Raw genomic sequence first — 15,504 nt, 5'->3', positions numbered from 1 at the left:
AAGTTATGTTTGTGTTAGATCTCAATTTAATCTCAGGTTGTCTTGATGTCTGAATTGAGCTACCAGTGTTCTACCTAATTTGTTATCATCAAAAGCATGAAAGGGGAATAGATGACATGTCCCTAATCTGGCAACCTTCATTGTATGATGCCGATAAGTGAGCTCCCATTAACATTGTGATACTCATATAAGCATTGTTGGCCTGGCTAAATGTATCTTTTGAGTCAAACAGAAATATGCATTTGCAGCCACCAGTTGGTGACTGTACTGAGTCAAGGTCCTTAATTTATTTTCATAAAGTATCATCTGAAGTATCATCTCATTGATTCTGACTGGAATGGGCTGTGAAGAATTACCTTTGTAGAACACTTCAGTTCTCCAGTGTAGAAATGATCTCTAGTCTGAATATTTATATAACAACATTTCATTTGAATAGTAATATTCATTTGTGGAACTGATAACCTTCATGCAAACAGATGGTCAGCCTCCATGGGTTGCCAACCTTCATGTGGCAGCTGGAGATCTCCTAGGATTACCACTAATCTCCAGGAGACAGAGATCATTTCACCTGGAGAAAATGGGTGCTTCAGAAGGTGGACTCTGTGGCATTACTACCAAATGAAGTCCCTCCCCTCCCCACTCCCCACAGTCTCCACCCCCAAAATCTCTGAGTATTTCTTGTCTCACAGCTAGCAACCCTAATCACAAGTCTGCCAACAACTTCACTTTTTCTGTATTTGTGTATTTTAAAACAAGCATTTTTCTCACTAATATTTTAAAACCAAGAATATGAATGTTCCAAGCAAAGCATGCCCTGCACTCAGAGACGTCATTGGGAAATAATTCCACATGATGATATGACTGAGTCACACATATCCAAGGAGAATGATAATTTCTCTGCTACTGGAATTGAGGAGATGCTGTCTATTCCCAGTTGGAATGATACTTCATTTCCTCCCGGTTTCCTCAGTTCAGCTGGAGGTCCCTGAAGATATTTCATACAAGGAGAGCCTTACAAATGCTCACATCATTCATGTGTGGGAAGCCTGTTGTTATGGAATCAGGTTGTTAAATCATACACTACATTTTTTCCTTCCCAGGAAATAAAAAGTGGCAATTCCTTGTGCTATCCTTATCACTGACAGCCAAAAGCTTCAATATTTTGATGTCATACATCAACTCCAGATAGCTGCTAAATATTCTCATCCAAATGACAAGCAAAATACATTTTGAAGCCATATTGACACATTATGTTACATAGGGCCTTTTCAATGCCCCTGATTCTTACACTTAAAAAAGATGAGTATCTTAAATAACAAATATCTCCACTTTTGTCTTAACCAGAGAGAAAGAATATACATCACTTAGCAACCCAAATCTGATATTGAGATTTGAATGTGGCCCTTTGCTTCCTGAAATGGAATAATTTGCTTCCTGACCTTTATGTGCTGAGTTCTCATTACCGCAGCTGTTGGGCAATATGTCAGTTATAAATTTTGGTAAATGCTGACCATGTGCATTACTTGCTGTACAACTAAGTACAAAAGACAGTCACTGTCATAAAGAGATCAGTCTTCACACACCCACACTCGGAGCCCTAAAGAGACTGAGTCCTCAGAAGACTATGTGAATGTCAAAGCACGAAACAGTTGGATAATGTCAGCTTTAAAACTGAATTAGAATTTTATAAACATCCTTTATATTTTACCAATATTTCTCTTAAGGCTAGATACTTTAAAATGACATTAAAACATTTGTATTTTTGTACTCAGTTGTTTACTGAAACATTCTTATCTTTCCTTTCTTATAAGAGGCCCACAGCAGCTCAGAACAAATACTCTGAAGACAAAAAAATACAGAAAATTATCTATGAAACCCATGAACAACTCGTAAATTGATTAATAGTCCAATATTAATAGTAGGAAAAGTAAAATCCAAAACAGATTTCGCCCCTAAATGTTCAGCAAAAGTGCCACTGAAAAAGATTCCAATGCATAAGTATTTGGAGGAGGAAGTGCATGATGGAGAAGAGAGCTGTTTTTCATTCTGGAAAAATAATTTTTTTGGCTACACTGCTGACCATCCTTACCCCTACACACACAAAAAAATCTGATCATTCTTTGCCATCCCCAAAAGCTTTGCTAACTTTTATGTTTCTGAAGGGTTACACAACACTTCTATTATTTTGAGGTCCTTACTACCGATTCAGCACTGTGCCACGAATCCCCCCACCCCCCAATTAACACCAGGCTGTTGTCTTGAGAAATTCTGAGGTGTGGGTACTCAGCTCTACTGGGAATGGCAGCGAAACAAGGCCCGGGCCCCAGAGCTTGACTCACAACAGTGGAAAGAAAGAAAGTATCCTGCACATCCTTGGAGACACTCTTCTATTTTAGTATTACTTCAACATATGCTAGGGCTGAGCCTTGACACAGAAAAAAGTCCCAAGGCTTCAATTATACCCTACATAGCCTATTCTCCCTAGAACAGAAATCCTGACTTCCCCAGGGGAGAAGTCTTGCCAACTGTTGAGGCCATCATCTACCACTGAACATACAGCTGAAAGTGAATCTACATATAATGCCGCTCGCCGCCCTCCCTCTTCTCCTCCCATTTTACCCAGGTCCTCCAACGCTCGGCCAACTGGTCGGAGAGAAGCATGAAGACACCTGGATGGGGTGTTTTTTGCAAGACGAAACGGAAATAGAGAACACGAAGAGGCCAAGGCTTGTGATCTAACTCTGCTTTCTCCCACCCTCCAGCGGGAGAAGTTGACTCCAGCGCCTGCCCTTCTAGGATGCAAGTGTAACCTCTTTCTGTGGGTTCTGTGGGGCAGTACTTGGAAGGAGCTGCAAAGAACTAAGTTTAAACAAAAACAGTTTACTTCTCTTAACAAATAACACTTTTAAAACATTTAACATTTACACTTTACAGTCCTGTTAAATTTGCATTTTCGAGTCCTTATATTTACAGTCTACTGATATTGCCAAGTCCAATTCTTCTTTGCTGGTGGTTGGTTTTGAAGACTTCAGAGGCTTGGTGAACGGGATTCAAGGTATTGAAGGTTCCCAAAAAACTCTCAGCATTTACATACACAAAAACCCCGAAACAATAAATTCTAACGTTTACAAAATAGCAAAAAAATAAACTCCCTTCCCACTAGTTCCCCACAACATTGCAGTTACCTTGAACAAGGTGTTAAGGGCTTAATAAAATCAATCAAGGTCCCAGCCTGGTAGCCTTGCTTCTTCCAACCTCATGAGTTCTGCAGCATTCTGCTTCTTTTCAGACTCCACCCCTTTCTGGGTCATCCCATTCTTACACAGGGGTTACACAAGCTTCTCCGAAAGGCAACAGAAGCCAGTATTTTCCTTAATCCCACGCTCTCTCTGTAGTTTAGGATCCGCTACCGCTCCTGCTTAATACTCAACACATGGGCGGGCGGGGGGGGGGGGGGGGCAAAAAGACCTCCTCCTCACTGTAGTCGCCTCTTAGCCAGGCGGATTACAGAAAGGGATACGAATGTATGATCGGACCAAGGCAACTCTTCCCCTCTTCTCCATAAGTTTTATAGGAGATAGAGGTTTTTAATGTTGTCTATGGAGAGGCTGGTTATTTCACACTAATTGACATCGTCTGTGCAAGAGAAGGCTCTTCTGTAGAAAGAAGAGCCTTGGAAAACATTGTCATTGCTGCCGCCTTCCCCTGTGGGAGGGACCAGTATGCACGCCTCCATTACGATAACTCCGATCCCGCGGGGGGCGGAGGAAGATTGTTTCTGAATCTGAATTGGTGGCAGGTGGCCGGCGGACGAAGTCGGGAGACTTCGTGGAAGGAAGGGCGGGGCAGCGCGGAGTCCCCGCCTCGGCTTTCTCGCGCTTTTAGGCAAGAAACTAGGGACAGGGAGTTGGCAGGAGCAGGAACGCAGGGAGAGTAGCCCCAGCCCCAGAAGCAGGGCGGCGATGGTCGTGCGCTGGGCACGCTGGCTTCTGATCTGGCTCAGGACCAGCAAACTGGCTTTCCTCAGCGGAGGTGAGGCGGCGAAAACTTTTTCGGGCTTGTTGGTTCCACCTCCCTTTTGGTCCCCGCCTTTTGACAGACGCCTCCCATTCGCAGCAGCGGAGGAGGCGGCTTCTGGCCCCGCCCCACCAAGAAGAGACTCCCACCCATGGCACAGATGCGTTTCCCACGGATGAGCGGGGGGCTGCAACATCTGGCTGGAGGTTTAAGCAGCAGCATTTGCCTGTTCGTCGCAAGAGTTTTGCTGAAGCCAGAAATAAATGCCCTCTTCCTCTCTCTTCTGTCCTGGTCTCTTTCTCTCTCTCTCTTTCTCTAGGTCTGTGCGTGTGTCTTTCTCCTTCTGGCCCCATTTATGGCTTTCTGCCTGAACCCCTCTGAGAATGAGGAGGGGAAAGGATGAAGAAATGCGCTGCTGGTCAGGCTCACACTGAGCCTCTTTCTCTGCTGGGAAGGAGCCCAAGGAGCAGACGAGTCTTCTGAGAACACAAAAGGGATTGTGAGAGATCACACGCTTGCTACAGGTAACCGAAACGGGTGGGAAATGAACGCATCGTTCCCTGATCACCAGCCTTTCCAATGTAGTCTTTTGTGATCTGTTTCTTAAGGAAACGTATAATGCCTTCATAGGAAGATTAAATGAGCAAAAATTGAATCCGTCTCAAAATTTCACATAGACGGTAGAGACAACTCTTTGTCCCCCTTTCTCTCTCCCCCCATTCCATTTTATCTTACGTATATTCCTGCTGACACGTGTCAGAGGAAAGACAAGGAATCAGTACAATAGGCTTCAATTGGGAAGGGGAAAACCTGGAAAAAAAATCCAGGATAGGTTACATTTCCTAAAATAGGGGACCCTTGCCTTCTAAATAGGGTTTGTTAGTATGTTAAAGGTCCATGTGTCTCTTTGCAGCTGCTGCACCCTCTTTTGTTTGGCTCAGAGAATCCTGAAATTCTTCAGTGACAATTCACCACTAGCCTTGAGAAATGGAAATGGGAGGGGACACTAGTGTTCTCCCATGGGCAGTTCCTGTTTATTTTAAAAGGAGCTTCCTTTTTTTCAAATTGAGGTTTTATGCCTTCTTTCACAAAAAAGCAGTGTGTTTCCTGAATGTTTACTTGGATGTGAGGGACAGATGGAAACTATCAAAGGGGGAGTGTACTTCCCATTCCCATGATAGAAATGATGAGCAACGGCCATCACTCTGGTGTTAAATCACGTTAGGAGTGCAGCCTGCACTGTTAATTACAAAACAGATGGTTATGAGAAAAGTGACATACCCAGATGACTTGTTAACAAAAAGCTTCAATAGTCAATATTTACAATGTCCAGTGCCTTATTCACTTTACATAGAACTGAATTCATATGCTGCTCTGTAGAAGGGAGGAAAAAAGAGTGGTACTTTGTTTTTTCAGGGAGTGGGTTGACACTGCAATCCTAGATAGAGTTAGGTTGTAAAGGTGTTTGGCATTGCTAGGTAATTATCTTGATTTACTGCCTTACATGGCTTTGTCCTTGTAGGTTACTGTAGAAGACTTACCAGTTTGTATTTATTTAGGATATAGATAAGTACACTCTGCAAAGTGTAATCCCAAATTAAAAATAGCAGTGAAACAAAATATGAAATTCCAAATGGTAATGTGCTGTCTACAAAGAAGGTCACTTGGCTGCAAGGAACTGGAATTTTATTGTATTCCTTAGTGCATCTCTTATGTGTAGTAACAATTGTTCTTTGGAATGCCACAACCAAATACAGCAATGAAGAGGGCATTCCCTTGACTTCATAGTCATATTCCCTTGGCTTCACAGTGGATGCCACACAACCTAACTGTGAGGAATTGTAACCAAGGTGTTTAAAGCTGGAGCTATCCTGTCCAAAACATCTCTTTAAAAAATGAAGTACTTATTTCAGCAATGGAATGTAGTTTGACATGGTGTAAGTAAAGTATTCTGATTCTCTCCCTGTGGTACCAATACATAAAAAGTTTGTTCTAAAAAAAGGAGAATCTATGGTCATGTTAAATAGAAGTCCAAGTAGTTGAATGATTTGGCAACAGTGCTATATCTTGTTTCTAAACTGGAACACTTTAACATCCACATTATACTGCCAGTAATGTTTCTTTTTCAGCAAAATACTTGTTAGAGAGTAATTAAGAGGCAATTTGAATAATTTAGTACATGAGTAACAATTAGTCTTTTATCCTGAGCAGAAAGCTGTGTTCATGTGGTAAAAAAGCTCAAGTGCAGATATATAGTAATTTGGAGACGAAATCGTATGTAATTTAGATTGTGTTGGCATAGAAACATATTTTACTTGCTGTGCCTTTGTTGGCATCAGTATGATTCACATGAAAGTGCAACATAGGGAAAGGGATATTATTGACCCAAACTTATTCTTCCCTTTACTTGTGGAAAGTCTGACCAAGTGAGGACTCCTCATGTTCTTGTGTGTAGATGTTGGTCTTATGGAGGGAACCTGAAAAGAGGATGCAGCTTTAGGTCCTGAGAACAACCCCTATGTACTTGTAGGTACACTTATTTTCAATAACCCTTCCTCTGTGACAACCATCTTTTTTCATAGACTCAGTTATACCATTCTAAGCCCATGTACAACAATGGCGCTACTAATTGATAGCATTTGACACAGGAGGTGCCACTTGCAGAATGCTTTACTGCAACTCACATTCACTTGCCCGCCCCCCTCCTTCTGTCAAGCCAGGTACCTTTATTGTTACTAATGGAGAAAATGACATAAAACCTTGGTCTTCACCAAGGAATATAAGGGCCACCTGATGTTTTACTTTGTTATGTGGATGTGAATCTCTGTTAAGAAAAGTTTATGCTTCGTAATGTGTGAATGGTATCTTATGCTAAGGTGCTTGTCAATACATGTAGTAAATACTTTGATGTGTATGACATCTATCAAAGGCAATTGAATAAATGTATACTTTTCTTAGGACGTTTCTGTAATGCAGTCAGGGTCTTTTTCTGTCTTGGAAACCAGTGTACGGACAGTCTTATTTCTGACTGAGTTTTGTGTGGCAAAATGCCACACTTCCACTGTAGAACAGGTATGTAATTACACATTCTTTCCTAATACTCTTCACATACAGCCAGTGTAGGAACCTTTGTAAAGGTAAACTATAGCTACACCCAGTAGGCTACAGCCAATACTACTGATCATATTAGTTAGTAAGGGAAGTACAACGTGAGAGATTTACAGGGAACTGTGCAGTGCATACCTTATCTGGATTGTATAACCTTGTTTGGGTCAACAGGGGTAGGAATGACTACTTTTCTGTGTCGCTTGAAAAGAATTGTTGCATCAAAGCATTCTTCGCTTGCCATGACTCCACAAGTATCTCTCTAGGGAAGTTCCATGTTAGAACTTGGGATAACTGTTTCAGAATTTTTCTCAACTTGTTTATTCAAAGTATTTATTTTTTAATTAAAAACTGTGTAACTTGTTATCTAGGGAAATGCACATGACTTAGAAATCAGAAGATCTCTCACAGTATATGGAAGCTAAACATGTTGTCTTCTCCAAACTAGCCTAGAATAAAATGACAGGTTGTCACGTCTCCAGCCTGAGGGCGGCATGAGAAAGGAAGACCAAGAGAGATCGTATCGGAATCCACCTCTGGGTTTGAAGATTGTTTTTGTAGGACTGATTTCTTGATTCTAAGCCATATGCATTGGCATAATAATTCCTGAGCAATGTTCCAGTAATGCTGGCAAAGTATTATGATGTTATGATTCAGGAATGGTTATGGTGGGTCTATGTTTATGGTTCCAGTTTCAATCTCTGGTAGCTCTTAGGCCATTTACACATTTGTGGTCTCCTTCGTATTGAACTTACATTCCCTTCAGGTTTGATTTTGGTTATGCACATGTTTCCCCCTCTTCAACATCCACCCCACCTTTTGGTTTCCAAAAAGTCTCAAAGTATGACTTTTTATCTTCTTTCTCAGGGAAAGTAAAGGAGATCAGCATGTGTTTGGCTTTCTTCAGGTTTTTTCGCTCCCCCCTGCCTTTTCCCACTCTTACCATAGTAATTCCTCCCATTCTTTGGGCCACCATTTCAGAAGGGCTTTTAAATCATGTTTTACACTTGAAGGTCTATCATTGGAACAGTGTAACCAGTGAAATTGACAAGAAATGAACATGGTCTAGAAAACTAACACTGGAAAAAAAGACTTCACAAAAAAAGGTGCCAGGCAGCCTCTCCAAATAGAGGCATGCTTGGAAACAATGTGGAAGTGGGGGGCCAGCAAAATGTAGGATTGGCTTGGCTAGGAGGAGAATCTCTGTGTGAAAAAAAGTGAGAAAACCCACTGCTAAGCAAAAAGCTGTGAGGTAAATAGTGCATGAATAGGTAGAAGATGTTGCGACAGATATCTCTCTGCTTAAGACCCTGAAGAGCCATAGAGAGTAGATGCTGTTTTAATAGGTCACATATGTTCATAAAACTTCTAGTGATGGTAATGCATCATGGTTTGAAAGGTTTCTTGTGTTTTACACTAAATACACAGCAAAGTCCAACAGACACTGAGGATGCCCTCAGTTTTGGACAGTACCCCAGATTTCTGCTCTGTGTGGACATTCTGTATAATCAAAATGTGATATAATAAAAAAGGAATCCAGTTGTCAAGGAAAAGAAGTTTCCTTTATTAATTCACATATTTCTTTCCTGCCTTTCTGTAGAGTCAAGACAGCTAACAATATGCTGGTCTGATAGAAACAGAAACAGTTAACATCAAATAAATATAGTTAGTGAACAATAAATTCATTTCATTTACAATCTCAATGCATCATATACAAGTAGCAGCTTCAGCAAAAAGCCCTTCGAAAGAGGATGGCCTTGCTCAGCTCCTTCACCTTTAAATAAGCTGAATAAATACAGCCCCTTTTTACTGTAAAAAAGAAACAAGGCTGGTCAGAGACTTTAACTTTTCATGATGACCATTTGTTTAGACAGAGGTCAAAAGTATAACTTGCTGTTGGTCGAATTCCCACAGTTAATTAATTGCATGATACGTGAAATATCACAGTTTCAGGAAGAACTCCCCACTGCTTAACCGTCAAACACGGATTCATCCTGGTTCTGGCGCTCCTTCTCCCCCTTATCACGTGCTTTTTAAGAACCTGCATGGAAGTGCACCTTTTTAAAAAAACGCATGCTGAAACCAGATCAGTGGGGAGGTTCAGTGACGTTTGAGAGGACAAGGCCTTTTCCTTATGTTGCCTTCTGGCATTGACATTCAGAGATTCACTGTATTTGAATCTGGAGGTTCCCTTTAGTCACCACCACTGGTAGACCTCTCCTACATGAATATGTCTAATCTCCTTTTAATGCTGTCTATGCCTGTGGCTATCAGTACATCCTCTAGGAGCCAATTCCACATTTTAATCACTTGTTAAGTAACATATTTCCTTTTGTCCATCCTGCATCTATTAGTTCTAGTATTCTGTGAGAGGGAGAATAGGTCCCTTCCAATCTATCTCATTTTTAAAATGTCACCCCCAGTCTTCTTTCTCTCTTTTCTAAACTATAACATCTCAAAACTCTTCAGCCTTTCCTCATAGGAAAGGTACTCCCATTCCTTGATCATCTTGTTTGCTCTCTTTTATACTTCTTGCAGTTCTGTGACATCCTTTTTGAAATATGATGACCAGAAATGCACAGAGTATTCCAAATGAGGTTGCAACATAGATCTTCACAGGGGCATTATAATATTGGCTATTTTTGTTTCTGACCCTTTTCTAATAATCTCTCATTTTTTCCCTCTTATTTAGCAGACTGAATTTTAGTTAAGGCAATTAATAATACAGCTAAAGCAGTGTAATGATTTTAAAACATGTTTCATGCAATTAAGAACTTTTCAAATAGGTGTTTTGACTAATCTGAACATAATGCCCCCATCCCAATTAATTAAATCTTTCATAGGTTAATGTGTGGCACATTGGGTTAACGTTTTTATTAAGCTAGGATCAACTGCAACTCAGTAAGTTCAGACCCCATTAGCTTTCACTTAAGGTTGTAATTTTTTGTTCCAGTGGGCATCACCATACATCTACACTGAACGCTGTTTGCCACACTGATGCCCATTCACCCCATTTATGGAGATCATCCCAAAACTTTTCACAGTTGTAATTGTTTTTCACCATCTTGAATAATTTTGTATCAACTTAGCTACTACACTGTTCACGCTCATTTGAAGATATTTTATGGATGAATTAAGTAGAACCCGCCCCAGTCCCACTTCTTGTGGCATCACACTGCTAACTTCCCTCTGAGAGAATTGCTTATTTACTTCTATTCTGTCTCCCATCATTTAATTTTATCCTATGACTGCTAAGCTTACTCAGAAATTTGAATGTCCAGTTTTTGTCAGGTCACCATTATGTCCATGTTGGTTCTCAAAAAAAAAACAAAAGATGATGAGGAAGGACTTCCCTTTGTAGAGCCATATTGATTTTCCATCAGTAGGCTTTGTTCCTCCTTCATTGCTTGGACAGATACTTAATGTCCTGGTACCCTCTGAATCCCTTTTTAATTTAATAATTGTTCTTCTATAATGACCTGAAATTGCATGATTACATTTTTTGTAGCAGAATTAATTTTAGTTTTTTAATGCTTTATTTCATCTCCATTAAAAACATATATACACATTAACATATAAGAGTTTAACATTGACCAAACTTAAACATTTCCCTCCTGTTAGGAAACAGTTAAATGTCAAAAGTTACATATTAAACAGGCTTCCCCATTCCTCTTGCATAATCATGCTATGTCAAATTTAAATCTTTGAGTTTACCACAATTCATGTGACCTAATAAATAACATTGGTTCTCTTTGTTATAGATCTAAAAATAAACTGATTTTAAGCCGTTTTATTTTCCTAATTTCTATCAGGCTACTTCAATATGATGAGAATTACAGCAAATCAATTTTTAAATTTTTAAAAGGCAAAGAAGTTAAACTATTAACTATATTAACTTATTTCAAAGTTATTTTCAAAATAAAACTTCAAAGGGTCCCTTGTCAACTCTTGATCTTGATTGTTTTCCATCTGTAGAGATATGAACAATAAATCCAAATCCATATAGTTGCATATTCTAAGATGCCATCAGCCATCATCCCACAGTTTTGAATTTTATCTATTAAATATGTTATGTTGTCCAATGGATTATTTAAAAATGTAACAATGTCATCTGCAAAAGCTTTAAGCTTGAAGTGGTTTTTATTAATTTTGATTTCTTCTATGTTACTGTCCAGCCTTATATTGTTTAATAAAATTTCTAATGCCCAAATAAATAGCAGGGGGGACAAGGGACAACCTTGTCTGGCCCCTTTTTGTATATTTATTGAATTGGTCAAGGAACCATTAATTTTTATTTTTGCATATTGGGATGTATAAATTGCTTTTATTGTGATAATAATTTTTTTCCCTAATTCTGCTTTAATTAAGGTTTAAAAAATAAATTCCCAATAAATCATATCAAACGCCTTTTCGGCATAAAAAAATACACACTGTTTTTTCCCCTGGTTTGTTCTTTTAACCATTCAATTATATTTATTGCCGTTCTTCAGTTCTCCTTAGCTTGCCTGTTGGTTAAAAAGCCCACCTGGTCTTTGTGTATCAAATTTTGAACTATTTTTTTAAACCTTCTCGCTAGGATAATAGCCAGAATTTTGTAGTCTACATTTTGAAATAGGCACAGGCCTGCAGGAACTTTGAAAATAAAAGGAAATCAAGAGAGACTCCACATCATTTTCTTCCGTTGTTGCTTGGACCTTTGCTTGTATACATCTGACCAGATCTTTTAACATTTTATGCCTCAGCTGGGAGGGTTAAACTTTAACTCATCATGAAACTGTATCTTTTCTCCATTTAAATTAGTACACATCCCAAACCTTTCATGATGCCACTCGCTATATGCAGATATGCAAAATCTACTTTGGCCCTTCCTGGCAAGTGGGCAAATGGTCATCCATATCCTGTTTATTTGAGATGTTTAGGGAGCCATCAGTCATAGAAGTCTATAGTTCAATTCCCAGAAAAAGGTTATCTCTGAGATCAGGGAATCCCTGAGTAATGGAGGGATCCCGCAACTCTCTGTCACAACCATCTGTACTTTCCAAGATGCAGAAATGTGTGTTGAAGAGCGTAGCAAAATCACACTGTGGTATAAGGAACACTAGTTGTACCACTCTCTATTCCATGAAATAATTACTAACACTGTTTAAAATACTCTTTAAAATATTCTTCACAATACTGTTCTTGTTCACCTGCCATTTTGCCATCTGTCTGGGAGCAGTGTTAGAATATGGGCCCACAGTGTATTCCTTTTAGATAGAACTGTCTTGAAGGCAGTTGTTTTTTTTAGTGAACAAATATCTGCAAATTATTTTCTTACACTGCAGGATTTAATTTTATAGGTTTCTTTAAAAAGGGATATTTGCAAAACTGCTACTACAAAACCACAAGGGCAGCATTAGTCTAATAAATGCCAGATGTTTTGTGTAGCTATTTTCATGTATGGGAACAGGGAAAAAAGGAGCTGGTCAATATGGGCCGTAATATTAGAAGTCAGGGACCCCTGGTGAAGTTGATGAGCAATAGAGATGGACAAAAGGGAACACTTCTTTACTCACTGTGTTATTAATTCATGAAAATCACCACCAGTGGACATCATGATGGCCATAAGCATAGATGGCTTTAAAAAGAGATTATAATGATACTTGGGAGGATGGATCCACTAGCAATGATGACTCCACATTCATAGAGAGTAAAGAGCATAATACCAGCTAGGAGGCAACATTAGGGCTCCTTCTGCACATGCAGACTAAAACTTTCAATCCACTTTCACAATTGCTTGCAAATGGATTTCTCTATTCTGTACATTAAAATCCAGCTGCAAAGTGGATTGAGGGTGTCTTATTCTGCATACGCAGAAGAGGCCTAGAAGAGGCCTTGACCTCTGACCTCTAAGTGGTCTCTAAGGTAGCTTATTGGGTCTGTGTGAAACAGAATGCTGGACCACTGTGTTGCAATAAGTCTCTTATACTTTTATGTGGTGTAAGTCTAAGCTGACCAGATGTTCTGCTTTTGGCGGGACAGTCCCGCCTTAAAACAACTTGTCCCACGTCCCGTGGGTTTTTTCAAGTGTCCCGATTTTTGGAAGGCTGCCGCACTGCCTTCTGGGGCGCAAGGCAGTGCGGCAGCCTCCCGAGCACGCCACCGCAGGAGTACATGGCCTTCTGGGGCGCTCCCATTTCCCGCCCATCTGGTCACCTTATGTAAGTCTATAGGAGCTGATATAGACAGTTATTTAAGAATGTGAACAGGAAAGTCCTAAGTTCACATGTGACCTCAGCATGAGCTAATTGTTGTAAAGAAGCTGTTGTTCTCTTAGACTGCACTTGCAATGAGATGATAATAATATTGACTAGTCCTTTACTATTCATGTAACTCTCCAGAAATTGTCTTTGGGTGGGTGCCAACTTCTCCAGCTTGTAGCCTACATCTACTTCATCAGAACAGCCTACAGACATTGAATGGCAGGTGATTTTTATGTATGACTTCATTGAAAAGAGACTGTTGTTAATGGGGAGAAGTCCTTGCCTTCTCTTTCTCATTTTTGAGTCACCATACACTTGCTCACTGGCCCTTCGTTGATGAAAGGTTTCTCCTTAACCACCTCTTGGAACTTCACTTATACAAGAGCAATAATCAGTTACTTGGGTTTGGAGATCAGTAATTCGTGTGTGTGTGTGTGTGTGTGTGTGTGTGTGTGTGTGTGTGTGTGTAAAGTGCTGTCAAGTTGCAGCTGACATGTAGTGACCCTAGGAAGGCATTTTCAAGGCAAGTGATTATGCAGAGAAGGTTTGCCATCTCTTTCCTCTGTAGAGCCTTTCTTGGTGGTCTCCCTATTACTGACCCTTCTGATATTTGAAGAGATCAGGCTTTACCATGCTGTTTTCCCTCCCTCAATTAATTCATAGGATCAACATTACTCAGAACTGACAGCACGTCACACACACCTGTGAATACAACACATGTTACTCTTTAGCAAAGCTTTTGCTTAACATTTAATCTTACTGGGGAAAAATTCCAGAAGCTACCAGAAGTCATATGTGCTATAGGTGAGACACTCAAAGGATTGAAATTACTTCTACTTTTCCAGAATCAGGAATGCAGGGGAACCTGAGTTAGAATGTCTTTAAATAAATAAAACTTTCTTGCCCCAACAGAAATGGAATAGTAGTAATACAACACCTCTGCACAATGATCACAGCCAAAACAAAAGCACTAATCACGTAAAACAAAACAATAATTTAACTTTTTTTTAAATGAACATCTTTCTCATCCTGCAATACTTTCTATTCAAGCTTTTGGTAGAGATCTTGAGATCACCTTAAGTTTTTAAAATCAAATTTATACCTTTCCTTTAGTGAACTCGGGACTACGCACATGAAGTTTTAAAATTTTAACAATCCTGTGAGATATAGACTAGTTTTAAGTAGAAACAAATGGACATTTCAATTTAGGATTCCAGGTCCAGGTAGACCCTATAATAGCTGTGCTGTCCTTTAAAACCCATTGTTTAACTTTGCTTAGAATTGCATTGCAAGCCCCCTCCTCACAGTTATGTAAAGAACTGTAAATGAATGCATTCTATACTCTTTTAACATGTACTTTGTACTTTTTACATATTTATCAAGAAAATTGATATGTGGCAGAATTTTAACTAAAGTCAGTGAAGTGGCAAAATGCATCTAATCACAGTCTGTAAAACCTGTGTATTACAGTTACCTTCACTTTAAGAGTAAATCAGATGATGAAGACTAGCTGAATGAAGGATTTTGATTTGGGGTGCACTCTAAAACATTACCTTCTAGCTGTTTGCTCCAGGGAGTGCAAATGAAGCTGAGTCAACTGGGACAGACATATTTTTTGCTAAAGTAATGCTATGTTGGTAGTTGGTAGCAAGTATCTGTCTTTTTCAGCACTATTATAAACTCTTGTGTATTGCTACTTTATGGCTGAGCTTGTTTTTTCCAGATACGTCTGTTTACGTCAGTCTGTCACCTCCTGGGTTTTATACAAACGGAGAAGATTCTCTGATGTAGGATCAGAGTATGCCTATTAGGGGCTTGTAAACATCCTGTAAAGCCAAGGGTGTTTTCAAGTGTTAAACTGGTCATAATATATAATGTCATCTCATAGAATAATTTCCATCCCAAAGTGAATTGAATTAAATTATCTCCAACTTTCTGGTAAACATATTTGGTGTGTATACCTGCTCAGTGTATTTGATGTAATAAAGTGATTAGAGTGATGGGCTATGACTGAGAAGATCCAGGTTCAAGTCCCATTTGAGCCATGAAGCTCAATGAGTGATTCCAATAATGAGGAAGCACAGGTGCTTAACTAAACAAAGTCTGTTCACTATTTAGGAGTATAATCCAAAACCTTTGG

General features: G+C 39.6%; 1 protein-coding gene across 3 annotated transcripts in view; it reads left to right on the top strand.

Moving 5' to 3' along the window:
* The first annotated feature begins 3,805 nt into the window (after positions 1 to 3,805).
* The window catches only part of TMEM200A (transmembrane protein 200A), a 72,762-nt gene continuing 61,063 nt past the window's right edge, over positions 3,806 to 15,504 (top strand). The window contains exons 1-2 of one of the 3 annotated variants that reach the window (XM_048490809.1): positions 3,806 to 4,032; positions 4,337 to 4,541. The gene's annotated coding sequence lies outside the window, so the exon portion shown is untranslated. Of the gene's footprint in view, positions 4,033 to 4,059; positions 4,542 to 15,504 lie in introns of those variants that run through there. The other 2 variants (XM_048490818.1, XM_048490801.1) reach the window with 2 other exon arrangements.

The sequence above is a fragment of the Sphaerodactylus townsendi genome, linkage group LG01, assembly GCF_021028975.2.
Source record: "Sphaerodactylus townsendi isolate TG3544 linkage group LG01, MPM_Stown_v2.3, whole genome shotgun sequence".
NCBI lineage: Eukaryota > Metazoa > Chordata > Lepidosauria > Squamata > Sphaerodactylidae > Sphaerodactylus > Sphaerodactylus townsendi.
Note: the sequence above shows the minus strand (reverse complement) of the source record. Positions and strands in the feature narration are given on the sequence as shown.